Genomic DNA, 9,211 nt, shown 5'->3' with positions numbered 1-9,211 from the left:
CCCTTGAGGGTGCCAATGAATAATCGAGCCAGTATGACATCGTTTGATATCACATTCCCAATCTGTGACTTGAAATGATAGATATGTTGGTTCGGTGATCCCGTACCATCAAAAGTTTGTAGCGTCAGGACCTCAAATTTTGGAGGATAAGGGACTGCATCCCATTCAGCAGAATAGGGCCTGGTAACTCTCTCATCTTAGAGCTCGCTTCTGTTAGCAATGGCATTGAGGCGGGCTTCCAATTCTTCCATTTTGGCAGACTGGAGATTCTGCTCATTCTCCGTCTCTCTTCCTTCATCAGAGGAAGATTTCAGGTTGTGGGCTTCTTGATCAGAGGCAGCACCATCAACCACTTTTTCCTTCCTTTTGCTTGTGTGAAGTCGGGATGAAGATGTTCTTCCTCTTCGGGAAGATTCTTGCCTGGGTGGTGAATCTGTCTTCTGAGATTTGGTCTTGTCTGTGACGATTTGAGTCAACAGGGCCAAAAGTTCATTGATGGCCTCCTGCTGAGATTTGAGCATGGCCTCCTGCTCATCAAGTCTCTTCGTGAGATCTTTATGGTTTCCCGTCATATAAGCGGAGCTCTCATGTTCAACAAAAGAGCTTGATGATTGGGATGAGATTTGGTCTTGTCTGTGACGATTTGAGTCAACAGGGCCAAAAGTTCATTGATGGCCTCCTGCTGAGATTTGAGCATGGCCTCCTGCTCATCAAGTCTCTTCGTGAGATCTTTATGGTTTCCCGTCATATAAGCGGAGCTCTCATGTTCAACAAAAGAGCTTGATGATTGGGACTCTGCAATGGCTGAGTGTTCATCATCAGAATTAGTTCCTCTGGCTAACCTCCGATAGTTGACAGGGAGAATGGCTCCTGTTCGCGTCCGAGTGCGTTGGTAGACTCCTTCAAACTCGTTAGCGATTTCTCTGACGGTCGGTGAACGACTTGTCTTAGAGTCATCGGAACTAGGACCTGAGGCTTTCCCTAGCGATTTCTCTGACGGTCGGTGAACGACTTGTCTTAGAGTCATCGGAACTAGGACCTGAGGCTTTCCCTTTGCCGATCATATTGATAGTGACCCTAGGATATTCGGTCTCTGGAGACTTCTTCCTGTGAGAACGTCATTGTTGGTTGAAAGTAACGTTCGTAAATTGGTCGAACACCAACAGTTTGGCCACATATGAGCAGCATTGACATCCCGAGAGGACCGTAGGAATTAGTCGTTCACATTGGAATGAACGAATGACTGAACGACTTGTCTCAGAGTCATCGGAACTAGGACCTGAGGTTTTCCCTCTGCCGATCACATTGATAGTAACCCCAGGATATTCGATCTCTGGAGACTTCTTCCTGTGAGAACGTCATCATTGGTTGGGCAAAGCAACATTCGTAAATTGGTCGAACATCAACAGTTTGGCCGCATATGAGCAGCATTGATATTCGAGAGGACCGTAGGAATCAGTCGTTCTTATTGGAATGAACGAATAACTTGTTGCATTGGTCTTTCTCTTGATATGAACTTTCTCAAATCTGTTGAGAAGATTCGAGGAGAACTACTCACTGATCGTGAGGTTTGAATTAGAACCCCAGTCTATGATTGGACAGGACTGGCTCTTGGTGAACATGGATCTGGTTGAGATGCCTTGAATCCATGAACTTCTTATATCCACCCCTCAATCTAGCCGTGCTATACAGAGTATTCGGGGGTCTCGCTACCCGGTCAGTGAGCTGGGGGTCTAGGGGACAACACACCCCTGGCCGGGGGGTCCGGGGGGATGGACTACCCCCCCGGCGAGGTTCGGGGCAGCGCCCCGAAGCTTCACAGTATACACCAGGTTCTGTATTGGATTTCGTCACCCGAACGCATGCCTCAGCTCTAGGTTTTGCTGGTGAAACGCACCCCTGAGGGCTGCGTTTAGCTTGGCTTATGCATAGCTCATGTTGAGGCTCACAAACGTGGAGCTCGCGTTGATTGGAGGATCGGTTTTTTTGAGTTATGCCGAAGCTAAGTCTTTTCCTTCAGAGAGGGGACTGTATGAACAGTGCAACCCCAAAGGGAGACAGCCTTCGATGAGTCAGTCATAACTGGAGCTTTACTCTCCTTAGAAACTTTGTGGATCTTACGCATAGCCTTGGGGCTAAGGGACCCTGAGGAGAGGGCCTCCTCAAACTTGGCTTGATTGAACTCGATGATCAGAGTTTCAACGGTCGTTCCAATGAGCATGACGTCGGATTGCGCCACCACCTCTTCATCAAAGAAGCTAGTCCCCATCAGAGTCGCCATCTTTTATTTGGTGGAAATTTTGAAGTAAAAAAAATAAAGGAAAATTGATCTGTATTCCTTTAATCTCAGTTAAAATTGGATTTTTTGATTACAAAAGAGAGGAGAATGATCTGGATTCTCCCCTTTGTTTAATTCTGGGTTCTTCATGGTGGCGATGGAGTGCCTTCCTCGAATGCTCGCGTCGAGTTTGCTCTCCGTTAATAATCTGACTGTCTTGATTCACTGGAACGTGGTCTTCTCCTCACGATTTGACATTGTGGAGAACTTGCGTGGTAAGTTTTAGAACTCTGAACGAGTTTGAAACTTTATGAAAGAGTCGATTTAATCGAAATCAGTCTATAAGCCAAGGATGAAGAAAGCTCCTGTTGCTGATCTCCAAAGCTCCAGCAATTCCCCCCCAAGATCTCTTCTTTGCTTCCCAAGAGAAGGATCCGAACTAAACTGATTTCTTAGTTATTTATAGGGGATTAAGGGGTGTAACTGCCCCCTTAATTCGCTCCTAAGTGGGGATAATGGGATGTAACCGCCCCCTTAAATCACTCCTGAGTGGAGTTATGATCCCCTCAGATCGTGGGAAATATTTTTGAAACCATTCAGCTCGTGTTTGAATGAGTCAATCGCAAAATCCGTGTTCTGGCATGAATTCTGCATTCAAACGCAGCGTCTGGAAGCTCGGACACAGTAATTGGAAGCTGCGTTGGCAGCGTTAGCAGCTGGATCTGAGCTACGTTTGCAGCGATTTGGAAGCTGCATTGGCAGTAGTTTGGCAGCATTTAAGAGTTGCATTTGGCAGCGGATGGAACTGCGTTGGTAGCTCTCGGAGGCTGCGTTTGCGTCCGAACATGAGCTGCATTGGCAGTTGGGTCTAAGCTGCGTTTGGAGCTGAATGTGAGCTATGTTTGCACTGCGTCAGCAGCTGTGAACACGGTGCGTCTTGATGCTGGTACGCAGGGAGGACTTCCGCGTCTTGATTTGAAGAGACCGTCGATTTGTAGTCTCTTTCTGTCAAAGCGTTGCAAAGATCATCATCTTGTAATCTTTGCTTTAGCTCTTTGATATGTGAGAGTCGTCAGATTGTAACTTCTGATGTTGATTGTGAAGGCTGTTGATTGGAGCTTTTATCAGTTGTTGTGAAGGTCGTCAGATTGTAACCTCCATCGATCTACGTGAAAGTCTTTAAATTGTAGTCTTCTGGAAGCCGTTGAATTGTAACTTCTATCATCGGTGTTTGATGGGGATTAGCTATCTGTAGTGATTTTTAGACAGCCTACAGTGCATATGGTATGTGAGGATTTTGCTACTTTGATGTATTTTTTTTTCGTGGAAGTTGTTGTAGCTAAACTTTATTGTTCAGATATATGAAACTTGTGATATTTGGGTTGTATAATAATTTTAGCATGTATAATTAATTCTTTATTATAGGGATATTGAATAATTCTGCCAATAGATTCTCTATTGTGCATAGTACAAAGTCATAGAATGAGCGATGAAGGTAAAACCACTATTAATTTTTTTGGGGGGGTTAAAGCTCCAAGGAAAATTGATGGCAGATCCAACCACAAAAATCGATCTTCAGCACGTAGACTTTATTTAGATGATTCAGGATACTAAAAAAACCCAATAATATCAACATGTATCTGAATGGTCGGAGGATGATGCATCATGAACTAAGAGATCGAGAGGAATTTTCAGGTGCGTGCTGAAAAAAGGAAGTGGAACAAAGAAGAAGAAGGCACCAAAACTGAAGTCAATGGATAAGATAAGCGAAAAGAGGATGGTTAAGGAGAGGAAGTCCATCGCTTAGCAGGTCAGAATGCAATTGTTCAAGACCTAAAATTCATTTACACCTCCACATGCAAAAGTAGCTAGGAAGATTACCTGATAATATTATATTTTTTTAACTCTATTTCGTTTGCCTTAACTTGTTTAAAGTTTTAGTTTGCAATTTAACTAATGCTAATTTCTTTGATTTTGTAACATGGCTAAATAAGAGAGGTCACTATGTTAGGAGAGTTAAATCAAACTCCTATTTGTTTGATGGGGATACTTCCGTCTACTTATCAAGGGTATAAGAATTAAATATCTTCTATTAATCATTCTTCATTGTGTTTCATTTTTAAATTTTATTTTAAGGTTCTTCTCTTTTCTTCTCCTAATCTTGCTTTAGGACTCCAATAATCTGTACTAATGACATCATTTAGTACACTAAAATAATGGCAAGTGTCACGCCCCGCTTCCAAAAATACCCGGGAACCGAAACGTGAACAAGCCCGCGACATATTAGATTGAGAAGAAATATACACTATTATTATTTTTCTTTTTTTCTTTTTCTTCTCAATCCAATACGCTAAGCGTCTAGAAATAAATACAATGCGAAGTTACAGATCCCCGATCACAGATAGCAAGAATATAATGAACAACACGGAATAAGATAATACATATCACAAATGGAATAACATCCGAGACATAATAATATAGTTCAAACGTACCCTTATACAAAACTATCTAAATGAAGTACTGAAGAATATAAAATACATTGATCAAATGGAAATGGAAGGTAGAACAAAAGAAAAATGAGGACCAATAACTAAGCTTCGGCTTCTTCTACTCCGTCTGCAGGGCACTCCTACTGAGAATATCCTGGCTCTGGCGTATCTCCAAGCTGAACCTGTTCTTCCTCTAAGTTTGACGTACACCAGAGAAAACAGGTGTATGTCAGCGTATATAGTACACGGGCAAGACCCCACAAAAGAAATAGAATGATCGAAAACACAAGCGGAAAACGATACGAAAACCGAAATAACAAAAGAACGTGCAACTGGTAATCTAACAAAATCAACATGCAATCCATATGATAATCATAAGAATCTGTAAATCATTCGGGTAACGAAAACAAGCATACAACTAGATGGAATTAATACTTAAAAATCTATAACTCGAGACGTAGTACGTCGAGCGAAATAATCCAAACAAGAAAACCCTCATGTATATACCATATGTCTCAAATTATAGATAATTAAATATTAATCACGATCTATGTATGAAAAGAAATACAACCGGCCTACATCTCACAAGAAGTCATACCTAGCCAAGAAGCGAGGTCATGTAACTAACCATCCTATCTCAACTCACTGGTCCACATCTCACATAGAGTCAACACTCATATCATCAGATAACTGACTGTTCACAAATCCCCTACGTGCACCCAATACGCCGCTACACTGGATCGGTCAGAGGGCTACACGCAATCCGATTCCGGCCTGGTTCGAACTCAAGCAAGAATCAGGTGAATATCAAGCTCACGGACCAAAGTGGCTACACCGGCTCCACTTTGACCCAACAAACCAACCCCAAGCTACACTAGATCATAGGGAGGCCTGGAAGATACATCAACAGCCTTATCCGATCACATGAACATGGACTTTCTCATCCTAACTCTCTCGTATTTTCTAAATCATCAATAATTCTCATTAAAACTCGGGTTCACCACCTAAACTCGGTCAACACACCCACACATGTTACTAGGTCTGTTCATGACGCACGAGGCCACTAAGTCATGAACTACTAATGGTTCTCAATCACAGCAAATAATAGCAAAAACAACTGATCATGTACAATAATATCATGGCAAATCAGGTAATCGAAATTAAGAGTCATAAATTTATGAACAACCAACTATGTAATTTAGAAAATAATCTTTTTCCAAAATAATTTATTTTAAAATATTGTAATCTTCCTAAAATGATTCCTTTCACAAAATAAATTCTTTTAAATCATCATAATTATCAAAAATATAATTCTTTTGACGAAAATAACTTAACAACTCAAAATGACCCCTTTTCTAAAATAAATATTTTAAAATTATCTATTCTAATAATTATTCAAAACCAACCCCTTTTTCCAATTAATCATTTTCTTATCATAATAATTCTAAAAACATCTCAACATAACCACTTTTACACAAAATAAATTTTACTTTAAATTACTCATCATAATATCATTGTTAAATATTAACCATCAACAAGTCACGCAGATAATAACAATTCACAATCTAATCTATGCAACTAATTAACGACAGACATAAATAGAAAAAGACGAATCAAAAGGAGCGGGATCTTGTCTCGGGTATATTGTGGACCGTAGAGGGGGTCGTCGGGGTGGTTGCACAGCGTTACGACGAGTTTCGCGGAATCGACTGCGTATGATAGACAACACGAAGGGCTACGCACTGGCGAAGGAATCGACGGGGACGGAGGTCGGAGTTGGTCGGAAAACGCGCGCGAAGTCAACTCCGAACTGTAGTTTTCTGCAGTGAGCTCACTGATTCGGCTCGTCTTCGCTGTTCGGAGCTGCCGGGGAGGAGCTCGGCATTGCTCGGTGAAGGGCAGCGACGAAGCTCGGGCCTAGGGGTTCGTCGGGGTGGTAGATGACAGCGAGCTCGGGTGGTGAACTTGGGATGGCGACGTGGTTGGAGGCAGCGACGTGGGGTTGAAGGAGGTGGCGGAGCTAGAGGGGAGGCGGACAGTAAGTTGACCCAGTCGGCCGGCCACGGCGGTGACGATTAGCGGCGGCCTGGTGCCGGGCTGAGAGTGTCGACGGGGCGGCTACAGCTGGCGGTGCGGAGTTTGCGCTGGTGGGCTCAGGGAGAGTAGCGTTGGCCGAGGAGGAGAACGAGGAGTGCTGGCGGTACTCGTGCAGCGCGGCGACAAGGAGCTGGCTCGTCGGACGGAGCTCGCGCGGCGAACTCAGAGCGGAGCAGGGCTCGGACCAAGCCGGTGCGACGCGCTTCGTTTCCGTAGCTGGCACGGCGAGACGACAGCGAAGCTCGGCGTCGGGAGCTTAGAGACGGCGCTAAGTTTCAGCGGCGCCGGTGTGAGAGCTCCTCAGTGCGCGACCGAGCTCAGCTGGAGAGGGGCTGTCGGACAGCTGGGCGAAGATTGGGATCGGTGGGGGACTGAGTACGACGTGCGAGCGTCTTGTGGGATGCAGCCGATGTGGGACGGCGAGCGTCGGTGGTTGCATGAGATGCGACGAGTGGAGGAGGTGTGGCGGGACGGTTGAGGCAAGAGCGGCGGCTGAGAGATTGAGAAGGAGGAAAGGAGAGAGAGAGAGAGAGAGAGAGAGAGAGAGAGAGAGAGAGAGAGAGAGAGAGAGAGTGATGGTGAGTGATTGAGTGAGACGCGTGAGCTGGAGATTTAATGAGAGAGAATAATAGAGAGAGTGTCAGAGATTTAATGAGAGAGAGAATAATAGAGAGAGAGTGTGTCACAGAGAGAAAGATTGAGTGTGAGATTGAGGGAGATTTTAATGAGAGAGAGGGTACGTGATAGGGTGGTTGGGGCATGTGGGTTGAGAGTTAGGGGAAACACGAGGTGGGGAGATTTGCGTGAATTGGGGAGAGTTTTAGGGAGAGAGAGATACAGAGTGAAATACCGGTGAGAGAAAAAATACAGGAAAAAATACCCCCTTAAATAATTTAAAAAATATCATAAAATTTATTCAAAATAAATATTAAAATTTATGGTCAAAATAATAATAACAATAACAATAATGAATAAGTAACTATTTATTTAAAAATTTTATCAAAACAATTAAATTTATAATTAGTAAAATTATTAAAATAACATAATACCGTATTTTTAAATCTTAGAAAATTCTAGAGAAATTGGGAAAAATACAAATACTCTTTTAGAAAAATAATATTTAATATTTAAATACCAGAAAATTATTTAAACCCGTATTAGAAATTTACGGTCATTACAGCAAGAAGAGCTGAAGCACTCAACTCTTTTGTAGTCATTTCATTTAAAGTCAAAAACTACGTTAATTGCAGATTTTGAACTACAAGGATATCCAGTCACTTCGGTAGACATTTACTTTACATAAAAACTTATGTTAATAGCATTAATTAATATTAAATAATTTTATATTAGGGTAACTTTCACGTAAACCCCAAAAAATGTTTTCCCATTTTTAGATAACCTAGTAAAATATTGTCAAAAATAATAATATTATTGAATATGACATTTCAAATATGTCAACATGTAAGTATTGTGCAAACATTTATTTCCTACTCCCACTTTGGTGGACCTCAAATTCATAGTTTCATTTTTTTTTAATTAGAAATGGAGAACCTTACAATATGGAGATCTAATAGAGATGGATTTCAAAGTCATTATATTGGAGAACAAAAATAAAGTGTACGATCAGGAGGTACTAAAAGACTAACTGGAAATGGGACATAATTTCATAGTTGACAACTAAAGCATACTAATGAAAATATATCCCTTTTCACGAGGAAAATACGAGAATAAGTATTGTTATTTTTTCACTAAACCATTTTAATAGTTTCACTATTATAGCAAACGCTAAAAATTCTTTCTAATACTTCACTTCAATTGTTTTCCTTCGAGCAACTTTATCACTTTCTTGTCAATAGGCGTTCTAATTCTGAAGATGTTTTGGTACATATTTTTCTCTTAGAAAGTATTCCCCCTAATTTCTCTAGATTACTCTGCAATCAATAGAATTTTTTCCCCCTTCAAATTGGGATGGATCCTAGCGAAAGAAAATTTTTTTCTTATCTTTCGTTCTCTTTTCTCTCTTATTTTCCCTTAATTTTCACTCCCTCGAATAAAATCTTACTCTCGAGTAAAATCCAAACGCACCTTGCTCTCGAATAAAATTACAGCACACCCTCGCTCCTTGGGTATAAAATAGGTCCCACGAAGTAGTTCACAGAAAATATCAAAATGGGTATAGTACACACGAAAAACCACTAAACTTGCACGAGCAAGGCACGTGCTAAAAGCATCTATAAAAATAGAAGACCATCGACGAATGAAGCTCAAAATTGCCTTGGCAAAGTCTAGCTACAGGCTTAAGAGTGGGGGAAAAAGAGAGATGGAAACCAAAGACACTGAAGATCCT

Source organism: Asparagus officinalis, chromosome 7 (genome assembly GCF_001876935.1).
Source record: "Asparagus officinalis chromosome 7, Aspof.V1, whole genome shotgun sequence".
NCBI classification, from domain to species: domain Eukaryota; kingdom Viridiplantae; phylum Streptophyta; class Magnoliopsida; order Asparagales; family Asparagaceae; genus Asparagus; species Asparagus officinalis.
Note: the sequence above shows the minus strand (reverse complement) of the source record.